This window comes from Trachypithecus francoisi, unplaced genomic scaffold (assembly GCF_009764315.1).
Source record: "Trachypithecus francoisi isolate TF-2019V2 unplaced genomic scaffold, Tfra_2.0 Lachesis_group17, whole genome shotgun sequence".
NCBI classification, from domain to species: Eukaryota; Metazoa; Chordata; class Mammalia; order Primates; family Cercopithecidae; genus Trachypithecus; species Trachypithecus francoisi.
Window position 1 is genome coordinate 13,476,479 of NW_022681462.1, and position 23,590 is coordinate 13,500,068.

At 37.3% G+C, this 23,590-nt stretch overlaps 1 protein-coding gene across 4 annotated transcripts in view; it reads right to left on the bottom strand.

The window, feature by feature from the left end:
- The window catches only part of WDPCP (WD repeat containing planar cell polarity effector), a 493,313-nt gene that overhangs the window by 77,508 nt on the left and 392,215 nt on the right, over window positions 1-23,590 (bottom strand). Inside the window, exon 15 of one of the 4 annotated variants that reach the window (XR_004443968.1) lies at window positions 9,256-9,489. The exons of the other annotated variants lie outside the window; for them this stretch is intronic. The gene's annotated coding sequence lies outside the window, so the exon portion shown is untranslated. The remainder of the gene's footprint in view (window positions 1-9,255; window positions 9,490-23,590) is intronic. 4 annotated transcript variants of the gene reach the window in all.

Below are 23,590 nucleotides of genomic sequence, written 5' to 3' on the forward strand. Positions count from 1 at the left end.
ACTCAAAAGAAGGTAAATTAGTCTATCAAAGAGATATCTGCACTCCCATGTTTGTTGCAGTGTGGTTCACAGTAACCAAGACTTGGAAGCAACCTAAGTGTCCATCAGCAGATAAATGGATAAAGAAAATGTATATACACACAGTGGCGTACTATTCAGCTATAAAAAAGAATGAGATCCTGTTATCTGCAACAACGCGGATGGAACTGGATGAAATAAGCCAGGCACAGAAAGACAAACTTATCATGTTCTCACTTATTTATAAGAGCTAAAAATTAAAATAACTGAACTCAGACTAGAAGGATGGTTACCAGAGGCTGGGAAGGGTAGTGGGGGAGAGTGAGGAAGGTTATTGGGTACAACAAAATGGAAAGAATGACTAAGACCTAGTATTTGCTAGCACAACAGAGTGTCTACAGTAAAAAATAATTGTACATTTAAAAATAACTAAAGGAGTATAATTGGATTGTTTGTAAGATAGAGAGTAGAAGGATGGTTACCAGAGCTGGGAAGGGTTATGGGGAGGTGGGGATGAGTTAAGACTTTGGGGGACTATTAGGAAGGCATGATTGTGTTTTGAAATGTGAGAAGGACATACGATATGGGAGGGACCAGGGGTTAAATGATATGGTTTGAGTCTTTGTCCTCACCCAAATCTAATGTCAAACTGTATTTCCCAATGTTAGAGGAGGAGCCTGGTGGGAGGTAATTGGATCATGGGGGAAGATTTCCCCCTTGCTGTTCTCATAATAGAGAGTGAATTCTCATGAGATCTGGTTGTTTAAAAGTGTGTGGCACCTTCACCTTCACTCTCTTCCTCCTGCTCCAGACATGTAGGACATGCCTGCTTCCTCTTTGCCTTCCACCATGATTTAAGTTTCCTGAGGGCTCTCCAGCCATGCTTCCTGTACAGCCTGCAGAACTGTGAGTCAATTAAACCTATTTTCTTTATAAATTACCCAGTCTCAGAAGGTAGTGCCTTATAGCAATGTGAGAATGGACTAATACAAAAATCATACTTGCAAACTGGAATAACCCCTCTTGGTCATGATATAGTATTTTAAAAATATGCTTTGGATTCCACATGCTAATACTTAAAAAGTTTTTACACTGATACTCAGAGTGAGAATGATCTGCAGTACAACAGGTTTTAAGGTTTTAGATCAATGTTATACTTTATTTATAACATCAGTTTTGACAATTTCCTCTCTTTTAATGCTCTAGTAAAGTTTAAGAATGATTGGGTAATCTGATTTTTACAGGTTGGTATAATTTCGTCACTAAACTTTTTGAGCCAGGACTGTTACTGTGGAGGGAGCACTTGAAGTTTCCTATTCTCTTCTAAGGTAAATTGTCATTTAAGACTTAATATTAGTCAGGTAAACTGTAATTTTCTGAGAAATTATCCATCCAATGTAACTCTTCAAATTTATTTGCATAGAGTTGTATGAAATATTCTCTTATAATACTTAAAATTTTCTGTTTGGTAATTATTTATCATTTCTATTTTGTATATTTGTGCCTTTTCCCTTCCTCCAACAGCTGATTATTTTTGTGATTTATTTTTCAAGTGGCCAGATTTGGGATTTGTTAGTTCTGTTGTCTATTTTCTAGATTTAATTTGTAAAAATTCTAGCATTAATTTCTGCTTTTTAAATTCAGTCCTTCCTTCTGCCATTTTTTTGAGGAGGGGACTGCTCTATTTCACAGCTTCTAAGGTTTTCTGATTTTCTTAAATTTCATTTTTATTGATATAAACATTAAGTACTATACATTTTACCCTAATAACTCAATCATTTTTTATATATATAGGATTTTCTTTAGTTTTATTTTCAAGAAATTCTGCAATTTAAGAATTACTCAACAGTATGTTTTTAAGATGCCAAATAGCAGGCCTTTTGATTATATTTTATTAATCATTTCTCATTTTATTGCTTCCAGATCAGAGTGCATTTTTCTCTATTGTTCCTGTTCTTTGAAACTGACTTATGATTGAAGTTTCGTTTGTTGCCTAAGATATGGCCAACTTTTCCTGAATGTTCCCATAAGCACTTAAAAAAAGGCATATCCTCCATTATGAGAATTCAGAGTTTACGACAGATCTAAAAGATCTACCTCATTGATTATGTTGTTTAGATTTTCTATTTCCTCCTTTTTTGTGCACTTGATTTTTCTTAAATTGAGAGAGGTATGTTAAAGTTTCCTTTTATAGTGCAGTTCTTTCTGTCTCTACTTGCAGCCCTGTAACTTCTGCTTAATGAAACCTGTTGCTGTGTTATTAGGAGATTCCATAAAGCGTTACATCTTCATTGCGAATTGTAGTATTTAGCATTATGAAAGCCCTCCTTCTGTCTGTTTTTGATCTGAATTATATACCTTTCTCAGATACCAAGACTAGGTGTCACATTTCATTTGTCTGCATCTTTGTTTATCCTTTATTTTCAACCATTCTAAATCAATCTCTCATTCTTCCTCTTCCTCCTTCCTTCCCTTGTCTGTGTATCTATCTGTGTATCTGATATTCAGCATAGTTTTAGATTTTGCTTTGCTACTAATCTGAACTTTTTATAAGTGAGTTCAGCCCATTTACATTCATTGATAAGATCTTTATATCTGGTCTCAAATTTGTCATATTGTTTCACTGTACACACATACAGAGTCTGTACTGTCTGCCTTATTTGGGGTGCATGCGTGTGTGTGTGTATAAACTTTTAATATTTAGTAAAGTTTGTATTTATTCCAATAATTGCATTTATATCGATATCTTTATTACTGTTGGCACCTGTCATTTTTTTTATTAATTTGTTTTTAATTTTTGTGAGTATATAGTATGTATAGATCTTTATGGAGTATATGAGCTATTCTGAAACAGGCATGCAATGTATAATAATCACATTGTGGAAATGGGTATCCATCAACTCAGGCATTTATCCTTTCTGTTACAAACAATCTAGTTATACCCTTTTAGTCATTTTAAAGTGTACAATTAAATTATTGACTAAAGTCACCCTGTTGTGCTATCAAATACTATGTCTTATTCATTATTTCTAACTATCTTTTTTTGGTATCTGTTAACCATCTCCACCTCCCCAGCTCTGGTAACCATCCTTCTACTCTCTATTTTACAAACAGTCCAATTATACTCTTTTAGTTATTTTAAAATGTACAACTTTTTTTTTTTTTTACCATAGACACCCTGTTGTGCTAGCAAATACTAGGTCTTATTCATTCTATGTTGTTGTACCCAGCAACCGCCCTCACTTCCCCGCTACCTCCCCCATTACTCTTCCCAGCTTCTGGTAGCCATCCTTCTATGCTGAGTTCAATTATTTTAATTTTTAGCTCTTATAAATGAGAACATGAGAAGTTTGTCTTTCTGTGCCTGGCTTATTTCATCCAGTTTCATCTGTGTTGTTGCAGATAACAGGATCTCATTCTTTTTTATGGCTGAATAGTACGCCACTGGGTGTATATACATTTTCTTTATCCATTTATCTGCTGATGGACACTTAGGTTACTTCCAAGTCTTGGCTACTGTGAACCACACTGCAACAAACATGGGAGTGCAGATATCTCTTTGATAGACTAATTTACCTTCTTTTGAGTAGATACCCAGCAGCGGGATTGTTGAATCAGATGGTAGCTCTAGTTTTTTGAGGAACCTCCAACCTGTTCTCCACAGTGGTTGTATTAAATTACATTCCCACCAACAGTGTATGAGTTTTCCCTTTTCTCCACATCCTCACCAGCTTTTCTTATTACCTGTCTTTTGGATAATAGCCATTTTAATTGGGGTGAGATGATATCCCATTGTAGTTTTCATTTGTATTTCTCTGGTGATCAGTGATGTTGAGCACATTTTTATATGCCTGTTTGCGATTTGTATATATATTTTTTTTCTCAGACAGAGTCTCGCTCTTGTCACCCAGGCTGGAGTGCAATGGCACAGTCTCGGCTCACTGCAACCTCCACCTCCCAGGTTCAAGCAATTTTCTTGTCTCAGCCTCCCGAGTAGCTGGGATTACAGGCACCTGCCACCATGCCTGGCTAATTTTTGTGTTTTTAGTTGACACAGGGTTTCACCATGTTGGCCAGGCTGGTATCAAACTCCTGACCTCAGGTAATCTGCCCACCTCAGCCTCCCAAAGTGTTGGGATTAAAGGCATGAGCCACTGCGCCTGGCTTCTATGTCTTCTTTTGAGAAATGTCTATTTAAGTCTTCAGCTCATTTTAAAATAGGATTATTACATGTTTTATCCCTACAGATTTGTTTAAATTCCTTATATATTCTGGTTATTAATCTCTTGTCAGGTGGCTAGTTTGCGGTATTTCCCCCATTCTCTGGCTTGTCTCTTCACTTTGTGGATTGTTTCCTTTGCTGTGTAGAAGCTTTTAAACCTGATATGATCCCATTTGTCCATTTTTGCTTTAGTTACCTGTGCTTGTGGGGTATTACTTAAGAAGTTTCTACCCAGACCAATGCCCTGGAGCATTTCCCCAATATTTTCTTGTATTAGTTTGAGGTTGTAGATTTAAGTCTTTAGTCATTTCAATTTGATTTTTGTATATGGCAAGAGATATGGGTGTAGTTTCATTCTTCTACATATGGATATCCAGTTTTCCCAGTACCGTTTATTGAAGAGATTATCTTTTCCCCAGTGTTATGTTCTTGTCACTTTTGTTGAAAATGAGTTCACTGGAGGTGTGTGGATTTGTTTCTGGTTAGCTATTTTGTTCCATTGGTCTGCATGTCTATTTTTATGCCGGTACCATGTTGTTTTGGTTACTACTGCTCTGTAGTATAATTTTAAGTAAGGTAATATGATACTTTTTGCTTAGGATTGCTTTGGCTACTCTATGTCTTTTGTGGTTCCATGTAAATTTTAGGGTGTTTTTTTCTATTTCTTTTTTTTTTTTTTGAGACGGAGTCTTGCTCTGTCGCCCGGGCTGGAGTGCAGTGGCGAGATCTCAGCTCACTGCAAGCTCCGCCTCCCGGGTTTACGCCATTCTCCTGCCTCAGCCTCCCGAGTAGCTGGGACTACAGATGCCCGCCACCTCGCCCGGCTAGTTTTTTGTATTTTTTTTTAGTAGAGACGGGGTTTCACCGTGTTAGCCAGGATGGTCTCGATCTCCTGACCTCGTGATCCACCCGTCTCGGCCTCCCAAAGTGCTGGGATTACAGGCTAGAGCCACCGCGCCCGGCCTGTTTTTTTCTATTTCTATGAAGAATGTCAGTGGTATTTTGATATGGATTGCATTGAATATGTAGATTGTTTTGGTAGTATGGACATTTTATCAATATTGATTCTTCCAATCCATGAACATGGAATATCTTTCCACTTTTTGGTGTTCTCTTCAGTTTCTTTCATCAGCGTTTTATAGTTTTCATTATACAGAATTTTCACTTCTTTGGTTAAGTTAATTCCTAGGTATTTTATTTTATTTGTGGCTATTGTAAATGGGATTACTTTTAAAATTTCTTCTTCACATTGTTCACTGTTGGTATATAGAAATGCTACTGATTTTTGTAGGTTGATTTTGTAACCCACAGCCCCACTGAATTTATCAGTTCTCACAGTTCTTTTGTGTGGATTCTTAACATTTTTTCAAGTATAAGATTATAGTATCTGCAAACCAGGACAGTTTGACTTCTTCCTTTCCAATATGGATGCCCTTTCTTTCTTTCTTTTGTCTAATTGCTCTTGCTAAGACCTCCAGTACTATGTTAAATAACAGTGGTGAAAGTGGGCATCCTTACTGTGTCCCTATTCTTAGAGGAAATGCTTTCAGTTTTTTCTCATTCAGTATGTTACCAGCTGTGGGTCTGTCATATATGGCTTTTATTAAGCTGAGGTATATTCTTTCTACACCATTTTTGATGGTTTTTAATCCTGAAGTGATGTTGAATTTTATCAAATGCTTTCTTAGCATCAAATGAAAATGATCATATGGTTTTTGTCTTTCATTCTGTTGCTATGATATATCACATTCATTGATCTGCATATTTTGAACCATCCTTTCCTCCCAGGAATAAATTTCACTAGGTCATGATGAATGCTATTTTTAATGTATTGTTGAATTCGGTTTGCTAGTATTTTGTTGAGGATTTTTGCATCAACATTCATCAGAGATATTTACCAGTCATTTTCTTTTTTTCCTGTCATTTTTAGAGGAGTACTGTCTGTTGGTTCTCTACTGTGAGCATTACAGGAATTAGTAACCAATTTGCCCCTTTATCCTTCTTCTCTCCCAGTGTCAGATATGAATATACTTTTCATTTCTAGCCAGCACCTGTAAGACAGTCCTTTATTTATTTTATTTTTTTCCTTTTCTTGGAGACAGGGTCACACTCTGTCATCCAGACTGGAGCACAGTGGCTCATGGTTCACTGCAGCCTTGACCTTCTGGACTCAAGCAATCCTCCCACATCAGCCTCCTGAGAAGCTAGGAGTATAGGAGTGTGCCACCATGCCTGGCTAATTTTTGTACTTTCTGTAGAGGTGGAGTTTTGCCATGTTACCCAGGCTGGGCTCAAGTGATCCTCCTGTCTTAGCATCCCAGTTACTATATTTTTATTCTACTCTTCTTCTTCTCCCTATATTTTTATTTGTTTTGGGTTGTGTCATTATCTCACTTTAACTATCATTTAGGGTTTTTTTAAAACTTACTTACAAGCTAATAGTTTTTTATTTATTGTGGTAAAAAACACATAAGAAAACTTACTATCTTAACCATTTTTAAGTGAATATTTCAGTAGTGCTGAGTATACTCACGTTAATGGGCAACAGATTGCTTGAACTTTTCAATCTTCCAAAACTGAAACCCATTAAACACTAATTCTCCTCTTCCCTTTTCTCCAGCTCTTGACAACCACCACTTTGTTTGTATGTGTTATGACCACTTTAGCTACTTCATATGAGTGGAATCATATAGTATTTACCCTTTTGTGACTGGCTTCATCAGTTAGTTTTAAATGTAGATATATTTATTATGCTTATCACTAGTCCTTACATAGAAGTCTCAAGTCATGTTGGCTGTTCAAATCTCATTATCCAATAGATTTCCTACTAGTGGCTCATGGAAATAATAGTGATATGGTTTGGCTCTGTGTCCTCACCCAAATCTCATGTCAAACTCATGACAGTGAGTTCTCACAAGATTTGGTTGTTTCTGTAGCACCTCCCCCTTCACTCTCTTTCTCCCTCTCCACCATGTGAAGACGGTGCTTGCCTCCCTTTCACCCTTCCACCCTGATGTAAGTTTCCTGAGGCCTCCCCGGCAGTGCCTCCTGTACAGCCTGCAGAACTATGATTCAATTAAACCTCTTTTCTTAATAAATTACCCAGTCTCCAATAGTTCTTTATAGCAATGTGAGAATGGACCTAATGCAAATAGGTCGTTTTGGCTCACCTTTTTCTTGAGTATCTTAAATATATATTGTGTTCTGACATAAAGTGTTGCTGAGAAAAAGTGATCATAATCGATTTTCATTCATTTATGAGAACCTGGTATTTTCATCTAAATGCTCAACGGATTTCATTAGAACATGTCTTGATGTTGACCAGCTTGGGCTGGTGTTTCCAGGTCATGATGTGCTCTTTGATTACTACTATAAAGTATTTTTCTATTTCAGGAAATTTTTCTTAAGAGTTTTTCAGGACGCTGCTGTATTGCATTGGTTTTTCTTCTCTAGGAATTCTTATTTTATGTATGTTGGATCTTCTTTGCCTATGATCTTTCTCTAGCACTTCTTCTTGAGTCAATTTTCATTTATCTTTGATTTTTAAGTATTTCCTCTTTTAAATTCTCTAGTTATCATAAACAATTGTGTTTAGTCTTGTGATCCTTCGAAGTTAATGTTCATTTCTAAAATGATTTTTTCTTTTGTTTCTTATTCTTTCATTCTCTAAAAAATCTTCTTTAATCACCTCTGAGTTTATTATCCTTATTTACATTATTCTTTCATAACTTATATCACTGTATTTAAGATTATTTTAAAATATTGGGGTCAATTCTCATCTATTTGTGGGCATGTCTTTCTAGAGTGCTTTCACTGTTGATAGGGAAATTATTCTGTTTTTCAAATGCTGCTTTGTATGGGATGTGATTGCAACCCTTTGTTCTTGTTCATTTTTATGGAAAACTGGCTTTTCTGTAGTTTTAAGGGGGTGAGTGTGCCAAGAAAGCTTTCTTATCTGCATAGGTCTGGAGCTTCTGAGTTTGTTGTGTTCATCACGTAGACAAAAATATGGTCTTCTATTTTACCCTTTTAATTTCTACATTCTTTTTCCTATGCCCCCATTGTGCCTGGTGTGCTCAATTTGGGCTCTACTCTCAACTGTTTCTCCTAAGTTTTGGGATTTATCTAGAAAGATTATTTTGATTTGTTAGTCTTATGCATTTATAGGATCCAGAATCTAGATCATCCCATCACCACCATACCTTCTACAGTTTTCTTGTATCCACAAATTGGAATCTATAGAATCATCTCTGTTTTCTGCTGCGGTTCTGAGAGTGACTTCAAAAATCTTCCAATTAGTAGTTGAATTTTTCATCTGTCTGGACCATTAGAAGTCCCCCTACCTTCCATGTGTTTCTCCCATGAAAGTGGTGGTGGTGTTATTTTTGTTTGTGTGAGGCTCTGCTTTCATGGTCTATATTTATACTGAAAATCAAGATCAAGTCAGCTTTTCCCTTCTGCTCCATAGGAGGTTTATACCCTACCTGAGCTTGCCATGGGACACCTACATTATTCTTTCATAGGTATACCCACCCCCACGATCCCCCCAAGTTTAACTCCCAATTTGGCTATGGCAAGGGTTGCGTCTGGCTAGTGTGACTGGGTGCTTACAGCTGGAAGTAACAGCCCATTAGAGCTCACTTTCTACTCTCCCCATACTGGGCCAGTAAAAAACAAAAACAAAAACAGTAAGAATAGTGATATATTTCACAGGCAGCCCACAAGGCTGCCTGCATCCCACTCCCTCACAGGGGTGCCTCTAATTATTTTACTTTTTGTGATTGTAGAATTGCCTAACACTTTATTCCATAAAATATAATAGAATAAGTGCTCCCCCGCCTACTTATTGTTCACCTTTCATAGCTGCTTCTGCCATACTTATTCCCTTGGCTGGGGTTTCACTAGATAGTAGGTAGGGACAGTGGGGATCTTGGTCATCCATTCATGTGTGTCACTAATTAAATGACCAAGCTTTTGAGTTCCTTAAGAGATTTATAGTTGTTACTGCCACTTACCTGAGCCTCACTGAATATTTTCATATTGACCTTCAGAGGACTGCAAAGAAATCACATTGCCTCAACATCCACTGTGGACCCTCTAGACCTCATGAAGTTTTTAGTGGATCCTGTAGCTGTTGGTGATTTATCCCTATCCACTTATGTTTTGGGGTTTATAAGAATATGTTGTCACTAAAGTTTGCTGTAGATGCTGTCCATGGATATTGGCATTCATTATTGTAGTTGCTCTTTCTGTTAAGAGAGGTTCCAGGGGATTAAAATACTTCAATGACAGCATTTTCTTAGAATTATCTAGCAGCACTGATTTTACTAAAAACAGGGAATAACTCAAACACCCACTAATTGGGTACTGATAAAATTGTAATATATTCATACAATTGAATAATATAGCTATAAAAAAGAGAAGGGGGTCAGTCCACATATACTGATATATAGCTTTCCAAAATGTTTGTTAAATATTTTAAAAGTCATGTTGCAAAACTGGAAGCCTGATTATATTTTGTTAAAAATATGTGAAAGGGGAAAAGCTAGAAAACACGTACTATGTTAAGATTTCTTTTCTGGTTGGTGGCATGATACAGATCTCTTAATTTCTAAATGTTTCAGTTTTATGTAATGTGAATGTATTAACATGTCATTAGAAAGAAGAGTACATTTTGAAAACAATGGCTGGCCGGGCGCGGTGGCTCAAGCCTGTAATCCCAGCACTTTGGGAGGCCGAGACGGGCGGATCACGAGGTCAGGAGATCGAGACCATCCTGGCTAATACGGTGAAACCCCGTCTCTACTAAAAAATACAAAAAACTAGCCGGGCGACGAGGCGGGCGCCTGTAGTCCCAGCTACTCGGGAGGCTGAGACAGGAGAATGGTGTGAACCCGGGAGGCGGAGCTTGCAGTGAGCTGAGAGCCGGCCACTGCACTCCAGCCTGGGTGGCAGAGCAAGACTCCGTCTCAAAAAAAAAAAAAAAAAAAAAAAAAAAGAAAACAATGGCTATGCTATAAAATTAAGATAAAAGTAATACACATATAAAATTATAAATGTTATATATTTACAGAATATACATAAGTAATTGCAACCATCATTCTCAGCAAACTATTGCAAGGCAGAAAACCAAACACCGCATGTTCTCACTCATAGGTGGGAATTGAACAGTGAGAACACTTGGATACAGGAAGGGGAACATCATACACCGGGACCTGTCATGGGGTGGGAGGAGGTGAGAGGAATAGCATTAGGAGACATACCTTATGTAAATGACGAGTCAATGGGTGCAGCACATCAACATGGCACATGCATACATATGTAACAAACCTGCACGTTGTGCACATGTACCCTAGAACTTAAAGTATAATAAAAAAAAAAAAACTGAAAAAAAATAGTTAATGTAGAACATGGCCAAAGTTAATTTGTTTTCCTAGAAATTTATTAGGATAGGAAATTTTTAAATGAAGTCAATGGAACAAAAGATTTTTTTACTGAAAACTGATGTTTTCTACTAAGGAGTATTATAATGAGAATATGGTCTATAGACACTGAATTGGGTTCACCTGAGGGAAATATTTTAAATGGCATTACTTCCAATAATTATTCTGGCAATTGGAGGTTTCTTGAACCTATCAAATACTTTAAACAAAATTTAAAAAAATACTTCAGTGACATGTTTTTCCTTTGAAGCATAGGTACAGTCTATAAAACAAGAACCAAAACAATCTTTTAGAACAGGGGTCACCAAACTATGTTCAGGCAAAATCCAGGCTGATGCCTGTTATTCTGTAACCTATAAGCTAAGAATGGTTTTTACTTTTTTATGGTCGGACAAACATCAAAAGAATAATCTGAGACCTGTCAACATTATATAGAATATTTATGTCCATAAATTCAGTTTTATTGAATTCAGCCTTGATTATTCATTTACATATCATCTGTGGCTGCTTTTGGACTACAAGGGCAGTATCAAGTAGTTGTGACAGAAACTGTGTGACCCACAAAACCTAAAATACTTACTATCTGGTCCTTTACAGAAAAAAAATCGCTGATCTCTGCTTTAAAATATTTAATTAATCTGGAAAAGCCGGGTCTATTAGAATCATGAGTTTTAAATCCTTGCGCTTAATATTATTTAGGTTCTAACAGAGTGATCAAAGAAATAATTGGTTTGATCCTCAATAGGAAAATTTTTCATTTTCATTCATGATTTAGGTACATTCTTGAGACCAACAAATAAAGTATTTCAAATAGCTTCCTTTCTCCTGAACTAAAACCTTACCTCTCAGCTGTCATCTTAGAGTAAAAGGGAAGACTAACATATCATTTTGTGCTGAGCCACATAATTAATGGACCAGTGCACACATTGATGGGTTTAGATGAAAAGCGACTGAAATTTGAACTATTAGCTTTCTCTTTCTTGTTACTTCAAAACTAGTTTGGGCTTTAAACATCAACTTACAGGTGTTTATCTTTTCTTAGTTGTCACTCAGACATCATTTTGCAGTTTGGTCTACCTCAAAAAGAAAAACCCAAGAATCCCACAGTTGAAATCTTTGATAAAGATTAGACTACCTAATGTCCCTTAGGTATCTCTGTGGAGATATCCTTCAGAAGTGAAAAATTAGAAGTATCATTATTGAGTACTAATTTACTGAGCAGTTACACAGAATGCTCTTTACCTTCAAGTTTGAGTACTAATGAGAATTGAATTTTATAATTTATGGTAAATGGACTAAAACCTTTAATACTTATCTAAAAGCTACATTTGAATTACTACCCTTATTGAAATTTAGACCACAAAAATTAATTTGTTCTAAATAAAGTTTTTGGTCAGTGAAGGAGGGGATTATGGGGCATTTTTATTGAATATATTATACTTTCCTATTCTGTATGAATTTTACAAATGAATATATATTACTTTTATTAGAAATAGGATAGAGTTATCTTATATTCAGGAAGGGATAGTAGCACTATTAATAAAAGTCAAATTGTAATTTTTTTTCATGCCTTAGTTCAGAACTGTACAGTTGTAAGAAAAGTATGATGGGAACATATATTTGTTTCTGTTTAGTATCTTAAAGTTAAATTGGATGTTTCTCATAAAATACAGTATGCTTTAAAATACAGATTGCTTATTTATTTATTTATTTATTTTTATTTTATTTTATTTTATTGTATTGTATTATTTTTTTGAGACAAAGCCTCGCTCTGTCATCCTGGCTGGAGTGCAGTGACCCTATCTTGGCTCACTGCAGCCTCTGCCTCCTGGGTTCAAGTGATTCTCCTGCCTCAGCCTCCCAAGTAGCTGGGACTACAGGGATGCACCACTACACCCAGCTAATTTTTGTATTTTTTTTAGTAGAGACGGGGTTTCACCATGTTGGTGAAGCATGGTCTTTTATCTCTTGACCTCATGATCCACCCGCCTCAGCCTTCCAAAGTGCTGGGATTACAGGCGTGAGCCACCGCACTCGGCCAAGAAGCAGATTGTTCTATAGTTCTTTTTAGATAGTAAAAATCTCCAATAAAGTTTTTGTTATTAATTGCAATTTTAATGCAGTATATATGGTTAATAGTATGTTTTAAAATATGGCTTAAAACCTGACACAAGGCTGGGCGCGGTGGCTCAAGCCTGTAATCCCAGCACTTTGGGAGGCCGAGACGGGCAGATCACGAGGTCAGGAGATCAAGACCATCCTGGCTAATACGGTGAAACCCCGTCTCTAATAAAAAATATAAAAAACTAGCCGGGCGAGGTGGCGGGCGCTTGTAGTCCCAGCTACTCGGGAGGCTGAGGCAGGAGAATGGCGTAAACCCAGGAGGCGGAGCTTGCAGTGAGCTGAGATCTCGCCACTGCACTCCAGCCTGGGCGACAGAGCGAGACTCTGTCTCAAAAAAAAAAAAAAAAAAAAAACCTGACACAAAACAATAGAATGATTTTCTTTGTCCTCAATCTGAAATACGTTATGAAGTATAATGAAGGCCGAGTTAGCTAATTGTGATGGTTAAATATACCATTTACATGTATGCATAGTGTCATAAATCTTTGCATTGCTCTTTACTATTAGGGTTTGTTATTTAGTATTTTCCAGATGGATGCTTTTATGAGCCAAAACATAGGAACATTTTCTGAATTCACCTCTGGGCATTAGACAAAAGAAGTAGAGGTATTATAACCTGACTTGTTTGAAACATCACTATGCTACTCTGAATGACAGTTTACAATTTACAAGTAGGGTGTGGCTAAAAAAGTCACTGAAGCAGACATAAGCATAGGTTTTCCCTCATACATACTTCTGGCCTGTCAGTCATGCCTCTCTAATGCTTTGTTGCACAGGCATGCCAATAAGTAAAACCACATTTTATCAGTTTGGTGCCCAAAGGCTTTTAAAAGGCCATGCAACCATATCAGTGTTTGAAAACCCCAGATTAAAGTTGAAGTCCTCAAGCAGGGACTTTTCTTCCATTTAAAAGAGTAGTCTTGTATTTTCTTAAAGTGATTGATGTAAGAATGATAAAAATTTAATATTTTAACAAAATTGTTAAAACTTTGGTTATTTTATCTTGCTTCCAACATTTTCTATATAATAATTTTTACACATCTAAAAAATTCTATCAATTAAAATATATATCATTTTCAGGGATTGTATGTGTATTAAGATATAGTAAAAACAGGCCGGACATGATGGTTCATGCCTGTAATCCCAGCACTTTGGGAGGCTAAGGTGGGCAGATCATGAGGTCAGCAGAGTTCGAGAGCAGCCTGGCTAACCAATATGATGAAACCCCGTCTCTACTAAAAATACAAAAATTGGCCGGGTGTGGTGGTGGCACCTATAGTCCCAGCTACTCAGGAGGCTGAGGCAGAAAAATCTCATGAACCCAGGAGGTAGAGGTTGCAGTGAGCCAAGGTCGGGCCACTGCACTCCGGCCTGGGTGACAGAGTGAGACTCTGTCTCCCAACAAAAGGAAAAAAAGAAAAAAAAGACACAGTAAAAACAAACAACAAAAGCCTTTGGCTACACTGACCACACCTCCTTCTTCTGCTACCTGAAATATGTCATCCTTAAGTTTTAACTTAAAGGCATAGATTTGGGTAGCTGAAGCCAGAGTTTAAGCCAATAAAAATTGCACATGTATTTATCACTTTCTGGTTTTAGAAAGCTGATTCCCATTATCATCAATTTCAGAGCTGGCCATGGAGCTGTTGAGTATTTGTTAGCTTCTGGGATTGGAGAATGGGGAGAGAACTTAATGAGAGAAGTAGGGATCAGCAGAAAAAGAGAAGTAGGGTAAATCTGACTGAACATAAACAACTCTAGGCTGAATATTAGATGGTTGGTTAAATCTGTGACCCTGAATGGCTCTAGGAAATGTTTAGCTAAAATTGGTAGTATGGATATGTTCTGAAGGAAAATGGTATCTCCAACTTGGATTATGTCTTCTGATAACTACTGTTTAAGCTTGGCGTATTAGAAGGTTTACTGTGAGTCTTTTTAGTGTTTTTTTTTTTTTGTCTGAAGTTCTTTCTAGCTGTTGATTGGCAAGGGTTGGTGAAATTACCCAGTAGTACAGACAAAATGCAGGTAAGGAAGTTAAAGTTACTATACAGTGATCTGTAAATGAATGTAGTACCTTATTATATGCATATTTTTCTTTTTTAAAATTTAAAGTTCCAGGATACACGTGCAGGATGTGCAGGTTTGTTACATAGGTAAACATGTGCCATGGTGGTTTGCCTATCACCATCACCTAGGTACTAAGCCCTGCACGCATTAGCTATATTTATCCTGATGCTCTCCCTCCCCCTGCCCACCAACAGGCCCCAGTGTGTGTTGCTCCCCTCCTTGTGTCCATGTGTTCTCACTGTGCAGCTCCCACTTATAAGTGATAACATGCAGTATTTGGTTTTCTGTTCCTGCATTAGTTTGCTAAGGATAATGGCTTTCAGCTCCATCCCTGTCCCACAAAGGACATGATCTCATTCTTTTTATGGCTATATAGTATTCCATGGTGTGTATGTACCACATTTTCTTTATCCAGTCTATCACTGATGGGCATTTGGGTTGATTCCATGTCTTTGCTATTGTGAATAGTATATGCCTATTTTTCAACAATGAGATAAGAGAACCAGGAGTGTTGTCTATATCACATGTAGCTGTAGAACTATTTTTCCAGGATTCATGTAGTATTAGTTTTCTCTTCCCTTCATTTGAATGGTGAATAGAAGAGTATGAATTGTTTCAGCTAAAGCAGCTGTTTCGTAATGCTTTCCACAGTCGCATATGTAAACTGTGGGATAAGGAAATAGGCTGTGGGGAAGTTAACAGTGGTAGAAAACTTTGATGAATGACATACTAATAGAACAGAGGAGCCAATAGGCCCAAAGAAGGTAATAGAGCCCTTCTTGGACATTCTGGGTCTTTGCTGGAGGTATATATATCACAAAAGTAAAGCTTTGCTGGAGCTTTTAAAAGATACATAGAACCAGGTGTATTGGTAGATAACTTCCCCTCCATTTCCTGGCCTGCATTCCTTATCTTCAGGGGCTTGACTCTAAAAGGTTCTCGATTAGGTCAGGCATTGCTATATGTAGGTGTCCACTTGTTGTTTCCTCCTAATTATCTCAGTTAATTAAAATTATGTTGAGAATTTATGACCAGAACTCAAGCAAAACCTTGTATTTTTTTGAGAAGGTTCATTAGGTAGGGCAATGACATTAGAAAAATGGGTGATGAAATAACCTGCACATCCTAGTAACATTTAAATATCTTTGATGAGAGGTGCAGGCTGTCCCATTCTGGGTTGGATCCTTTCCCATAGTTGGATAGAACATTGCTTAGAAAAGTCACCATCAGGCTCTCAAAGATACAACTTTAGGGATTGGTCCAGTGGTAGTACTCTTGCAGGCAATTCACCTTTGCCTTGACAGAGACTCATATGCAGTTGAAGCAAGAGAGAAAGCAAAGTTTCATCTATATATATATGTTTACTCCTAATATTACAGACCAACTTTTGTAATGTGCCTATAGTATTTTATGGACTTAAGAACATCACCAGTTACTTTAAGTAACAGACACTTTTAACAGTGTCTGGAAGGCTTCCTCACTTATAATTCTACTGTTTAAGGTCAGCTCTTTAAGACTTCTACCATCAGACTTGTGGGGATTTAGCACAACAGGATTCCCTCAACTCCCAACTTTTGAAAAACAAGACACTGGCATGGACATAGATCAGGAATGTGGGAGCAAGGGCCTTTGGCTTAGATAATAAATACACTGTTTATCATGTCAAGCACCAAGTCTTTCACCTGCAGTTCTGATGACAATGTAAATCCTTTGTCTCCTCATCTGAGAAGACCTATGAGAAGCAGTACATTTGGTCAGAATTTTAGGAGTAGATAGAGCAGATGGCACATCTAGGTAGGTAGTTTGCAGACTATGCTTAAGGCAGTGCCTGGAGGTGAAGCTTATAATCATTTAAGTCAGCACTACAACATGGCTGTATCAGCTGCATTTGTAGCTGTAACATTTACTGTGATTTTATGTACAGGTATAAGCAACTAAATAATTATGTCTTTTAGTACCGAATTGTTACATGAATCTATTTTTTAACTTATAAATTATTTTCCATTTATTTCTTCTCTATAAAGTTATAACATGGTATTGTCATTATAATATGTGTATATGTACATGTATTCATTATGAGTTTGAGTAAAGTAAAATTGATCTTCTTTGAAATATGTTTTAAAAGGGGGAAAAGGTCTAAGAGGGTTAAGAACACCTGATTGATACAAAACATAAGAAAAAATAGGAAAATGATCCTAACAAACCAATTATCTATAACCAGATAAAATGGGTATAATCTTTTAGTCCTTAATTAAACAAAATATTACTATATCAGTACTAAATAAATATAAATATGTCCATATGTAGGATGTCTTAAATTTTAATTGAGAAAGCTAGCAATTCCTATTTGACGAAAATAACTCATCTGCTATTGAATATGCTTATGAATTCTATTCATACCTGAATGTTGGGTGAGTTTTTACTAAATTGGGCAATGCATTTGCAACTATTCAGATAACTTCTGATAGACAGATGGCAATCAGCAAAGACCTAGATTCTTCATTAACCTAATGATATTATCAGAGAATGTTTTACCACCCTCACATGTGAGAATCCCTACATAGCATATTGTTTGGTTGAGAAAATCCGATTGGCACTCACAAACTAGCCATTATAAAGGCAATATTCCTACAGTTAGGAATATTGTAGGAATTTCTCTTTTCCAGGGGAGCCTTTAAGGCTCCCCTGGAAAAAGAGAAACTAAATTGTAATAATCCAATCTGTGCTTTTCTGTGGAGCTTACAAGAGGCCTTATTCCAGGGCAGTAAGCGGGCAAGGATTGAGTGAATTCTGCGAAACATAAGACGCACTACAATTGTGGCATATGGTGGCAGGGCCAGGTAAATACCTAGCAGCAGTATGTTTCAGGAGATTGGCCCTCTGCTTTTAAACTATTTAATCCATAAGGAATTGCTTTGCGTGTATACTATTAGGCAGGGTTTAAAAAACTTACATTTTAATCACATATTTAATCTAAATAACCTAGCACCATTTATTTAAAAGATTATCCTTTCTCTTCTGCACTACAGTGTCACCTTTGTCATAAAACATATGGCCATACTATATATGGGGTGTGTTTCTGGCTTATTTGCTTCCATTGGTCTGTTTGTCTATTCTTCCATCAGTATCACTACTCAGTTACTATAGACTTGTAAAAGTTCTTGATTTCTAGCACTGTGTAAGTCTTCCAGCTTTGTTGTTCTTCAGAATTGCCTTTGTTATTCTTGGTCCTTTGCATTTCCATTTTCATCTTATAATCAGTTGTCAGTTTACACCAAAAATACTGTTATAGACCTAAAGAGACATCTTACCAAAGAAGATATACATATGGCAAATAAGCATAGGAAAAGATACACCACATCATATGTCATTAAGGAAATGCAATTTTAAAAAAGCAGATATGACTACACACCTATGAGGATGGCCAAAATCTAGCGCACTCACGACATAAAATGCTGATGGAACAACAAGGGTTCTTATTCATCAATGGCGGGAATGGAAAATGGTACAGTCACTTTGGAGGAAAGTTTGGTGCTTTCTTACAAAACTTAACATACTCATACTGTATGACCCAATACTTGCACTCCTTGATATTTACCCAAGGGAACTGAAAACTTACGTCCACACAAAATCCTGCACACAGATATATAGCTTTATTCATAACTACCACAATTCAGAAGTAACCAAGTTGTCCTTCAGTCGATGACTAGATAAACTGTGGTACATTTAGATAATGGAGTATTATTCAACACTAAAAGTAAATGAGCTATCAAGCGATGAAGAAACATGAGGAAACCTTAAATGCATATCACCAAGTGAAAGAAACCAATCCGAAAAGGCTGTATGATTCCAACTATGTGACATTCTAGAAAAGAGAAAACTATAGAAGCATCAGTGGTTACCAGGGACTAGGGAGGAGAGAGGGGTGAACACGCAGAATACAGAGGATTCTCAGGACAGTGAAACTAGTCTATATGATATTATATGGTGGATGTATGTCATTGTACATTTATTTGTCTAAACCTATAGAATATGCAACAAAAACAGTAAACACTAATGTAAATTATTATTCTGGGGGACAATGATGTGTTAATACAGGCTCACCAACTGTAACAGATGTACCATTCTAGAAAGGGATGTTGATATAGGGGAACACTGTAACATGTGTGGGAGCTGAGGGTATAGGGGAAATTTCTGTACCTTCAGCTTAATTTGCTGCGAACCTACAATGACTGAAAAAAAACCTATTAAAATAATTTTTATAAAGATAGGAATGAAAAAATACTTTTCAGACTTTGGGCTTGTTTTGCAGTACATATATCTAACAAAAGATTTGGATAAGGAATATATGAAGAACTCCCGGAAAGTGTTAAGAATAGGGATGATAACTATATAGAACAATAGGCAGAAGGCAAAAGTCTTGAAAGCGCACCTCACAAAAGATATATCCCAATTCCCAATAAACATAAAAAAGAAACTTTATGAATCATCAGAAAAATGCAAATTAAGTAAAATGCTAGTGGCTGTTGGGGGTTGGTGATACCAAGTGTTAGCAAGGATGGGAATGTAAGAGAATTCTCACCTATTGGCAGTGAGAACATAAATTGCTACAGTTACTCTGGAATAATCCTAAGAGGTATCTAGTAAAGCTGAAAAAACACATGCCCTAAGACCCAACAACTCAAGTCCCAGATATTATACCCAAAAGAAATGGGTATATACATTCACAAAAGGCATGCAGAATAATATTTATAATAGCCTCAAACTGGAGACAACCCAAATATTTCCTTTTTTTTATTATACTGTAAGTTCTAGGGTACATGTGCACAACGTGCAGGTTTGTTACATATGTATGCATGTGCCATGTTGATGTGCTGCACCCATTGACTCATCATTTACATAAGGTATGTCTCCTAATGCTATTCCTCTCACCTCCTCCCACCCCATGACAGGCCCCGGTGTATGATGTTCCCCTTCCTGTATCCAAGTGTTCTCACTGTTCAATTCCCACCTATGAGTGAGAACATGCGGTGTTTGGTTTTCTGTCCTTGCAATAGTTTGCTGAGAATGATGGTTTCCAGCTTCATTAGTGTCCCTACTGAGGACATGAACTTATCCTTTTTTTATGGCTGCATAGTATTCCATGGTGTATATGTGCCACATTTTCTTAATACAGTCTATCACTGATGGACATTTGGGTTGTTTCCAAGTCTTTGCTATTGTGAATAGTGCCACAATACACATAGGTGTGCATGTGTCTTTATAGCAGCATGATTTATAATCCTTTGGGTATATACCCAGTAATGGGATGGCTGGGTCAAATGGTACTTCTAGTTCTAGATCCTTGAGGAATCGCCACACTGTCTTCCACAATGGTTGAACTAGTTTACAATCCCACCAACAGTGTAAAAGTGTTCCTATTTCTCCACATCCTCTCCAGCACGTGTTGTTTCCTGACTTTTTAATGATCGCCATTCTAACTGGTGTGAGATGGTATCCCATTGTGGTTTTGTATGCATTTCTCTGATGGCCAGTGACGATGAGCATTTTTTCATGTGTCTGTTGGCTGCATAAACGTCTTCTTTTGAGAAATGTCTGTTCATATCCTTTGCCCACTTTTTGATGGGGTTGTTTTTTTCTTGTAAATTTGTTTAAGTTCTTTGTAGATTCTGGATATTAGCCCTTTGTCAGATAAGTAGATTGCAAAACTTTTCTCCCATTCTGTAGGTTGCCTGTTCACTCTGATGGTAGTTTCTTTTGCTGTGCAGAAGCTCTTTAGTTTAATTAGATCCCATTTGTCAATTTTGGCTTTTGTTGCTGTTGCTTTTGGTGTTTTAGACATGAAGTCCTTGCCCATGCCTATGTCCTGAATGGTATTGCCTAGGTTTTCTTCTAGGGTTTTTATGGTTTAAGGTCTAACATTTAAGTCTCTAATCCATCTTGAATTAATTTTTGTATAAGGTGTAAGGAAGGGATCCAGTTTCAGCTTTCTACATATGGCTAGCCAGTTTTCCCAGCACCACTTATTAAATAGCGAATCCTGTCCCCATTTCTTGTTTTTGTCAGGCTTGTCAAAGATCAGGTGGTTGTAGATGTGTGGTATTATTTCCGGGGGCTCTGTTCTGTTCCATTGGTCTATATCTGTGTTTTGGTACCAGTACCATGCTGTTTTGGTTACTGTAGCATCGTAGTATAGTTTGAAGTCAGGTAGCATGACGCCTCCAGCTTTGTTCTTTTGGCTTAGGTTGTCTTGGCAATGCGGGGTCTTTTTTGTTTCCATGTGAACTTAAAAGTAGTTTTTTCCAATTCTGTGAAGAAAGTCATTGGTAGCTTAATGGGGATGGCACTGAATCAATAAATTACCTTGGGCAGTATGGCCATTTTCATGATATTGATTCTTCCTATCCATGAGCATGGAATGTTCTCTTCCATTTGTTTGCGTCCTCTTTTATTTTGTTGAGCAGTGGTTTGTCATTCTCCTTGAAGAGGTCCTTCACATCCCTTGTAAGCTGGATTCCTACGTCTTTTATTCTCCTTGAAGCAATTGTGAATGGGAGTTCACTCATGATTTGGCTCTCTGTTAGTCTGTTATTGGTGTATAAGAATGCTTGTGATTTTTGCACACTGATTTTGTATCCTGAGACTTTGCTGAAGTTGCTTATCAGCTGAAGGAGATTTGGGGCTGAGACGATGGGGTTTTCTAAATATACAATCATGTCATCTGCAAACAGGGACAATTTGACTTCCTCTTTTCCTAAGTGAATACCCTTAATTTCTTTCTCCTGCCTGATTGCCCTGGCAAGAACTTCCAGCACTATGTTGAATAGGAGTGGTGGGAGAGGGCATCCCTGTCTTGTGCCAGTTTTCAAAGGGAATGCTTCCAGTTTTTGCCCATTCAGGATGTGGGTTTGTCATAAATAGCTCTTATTATTTTGAGATACGTCCCATCACTACCTAGTTTACTGAGAGTTTTTAGCATGAAGCGCTGTTGAATTTTGTCAAAGGCCTTTTCTGCATCTATTGAGATAATCATGTGGTTTTTGTCTTTGGTTCTGTTTATACGATGGATTACATTTATTGATTTGCGTATGTTGAACCAGCCTTGCATCCCAGGGACGAAGCCCAGTTGATCATGGTGGATAAGCTTTTTGATGTGCTGCTGGATTCGGTTTGCCAGTATTTTATTGAGGATTTTTGCATGAATGTTCATCTGGGATATTGGTCTAAAATTCTTTTGTGTGTGTGTGTGTCTCTGCCAGGCTTTGGTATCAGGATGATGCTGGACTCACAAAACGAGTTAGGGAGGATTCCCTCTTTTTCTATTGATTGGAATAGTTTCAGAAGGAATGGTACCAGCTCCTCTTTGTACCTCTGGTAGAATTCGGCTGTGAATCCATCTGGTCCTGGACTTTTTTTGGTTGGTAGGCTATTAATTATTTCCTCAATTTAAGATCCTGTTATTGGTCTATTCAGGGATTCAACTTCTTCCTGGTTTAATCTTGGGAGGGTGTATGTGTCCATGAATTTATCCATTTCTTCTAGATTTTCTAGTTTATTTGTGTAGAGGTGTTTATAGTATTCTCTGACGGTAGTTTGTATCTCTGTGGGATCGGTGGTGATATCCCCTTTATCATTTTTTATTGTGTCTATTTGATTCTTCTCTCTTTTCCTCCTTATTAGTCTTGCTAGCGGTCTATCAATTTTGTTGATCTTTTCAAAAAACCAGCTCCTGGATTCATGGATTTTTTGAAGGGTTGTTTTGTGTCTCTATCTCCTTCAGTTCTGCTCTGATCTTAGTTGATTCTTGCCTTCTGCTAGCTTTTGAATGTGTTTGCTCTTGCTTCTCTAGTTCTTTTAATTGTGATGTTAGGGTGTGAATTTTAGATCTTTCCTGCCTTCTCTTGTGGGCATTTAGTGCTGTAAGTTTCCCTCTACACACTGCTTTAAATGTGTCCCAGAGATTCTGGTATGTTTTGTCTTTGTCCTCATTGGTTCCAAAGAACATCTTTATTTCTGCCTTCATTTCGTTATGTACCCAGTAGTCATTCAGGAGCAGGTTGTTCAGTTTCCATGTAGCTGAGCGGTTTTGAGTGATTTTCTTAATCCTGAGTTCTAGTCGGATTGCACTGTGGTCTGAGAGACAGTTTGTTATAATTTCTGTTCTTTTACATTTGCTGAGGAGTGCTTTACCTCCAAGTATGTGGTCAATTTTGGAATAAGTGCGATGTGGTGCTGAGAAGAATGTATATTCTGTTGATTTGGGGTGGAGAGTTCTGTAGATGCCTATTAGGTCCGCTTGGTGCAGAGCTGAGTTCAATTCCTGGATATCCTTGTTAACTTTCTGTCTCGTGGCTCTGTCTAATGTTGACAGTGGGGTGTTAAAATCTCCCATTATTATTGTATGGGAGTCTAAGTCTCTTTGTAGGTCTCTAAGGACTTCCTTTATGAATCTGGGTGCTCCTGTGTCGGGTGCATATATATTTAGGATAGTTAGCTCTTCTTGTTGCATTGATCCATTTACCATTATGTAATGGCCTTCTTTGTCTCTTCTGATCTTTGTTGGTTTAAAGTCTGTTTTATCAGAGAGTAGGATTGCAACCCCTGCTTTTTGTTTGTTTTCCATTTGCTTGGTAGATCTTCCTCCATCCCTTTATTTTGAGCCTATGTATGTCTCTGCATGTGAGATGGGTCTCCCTGAATACAGCACACTGATGGG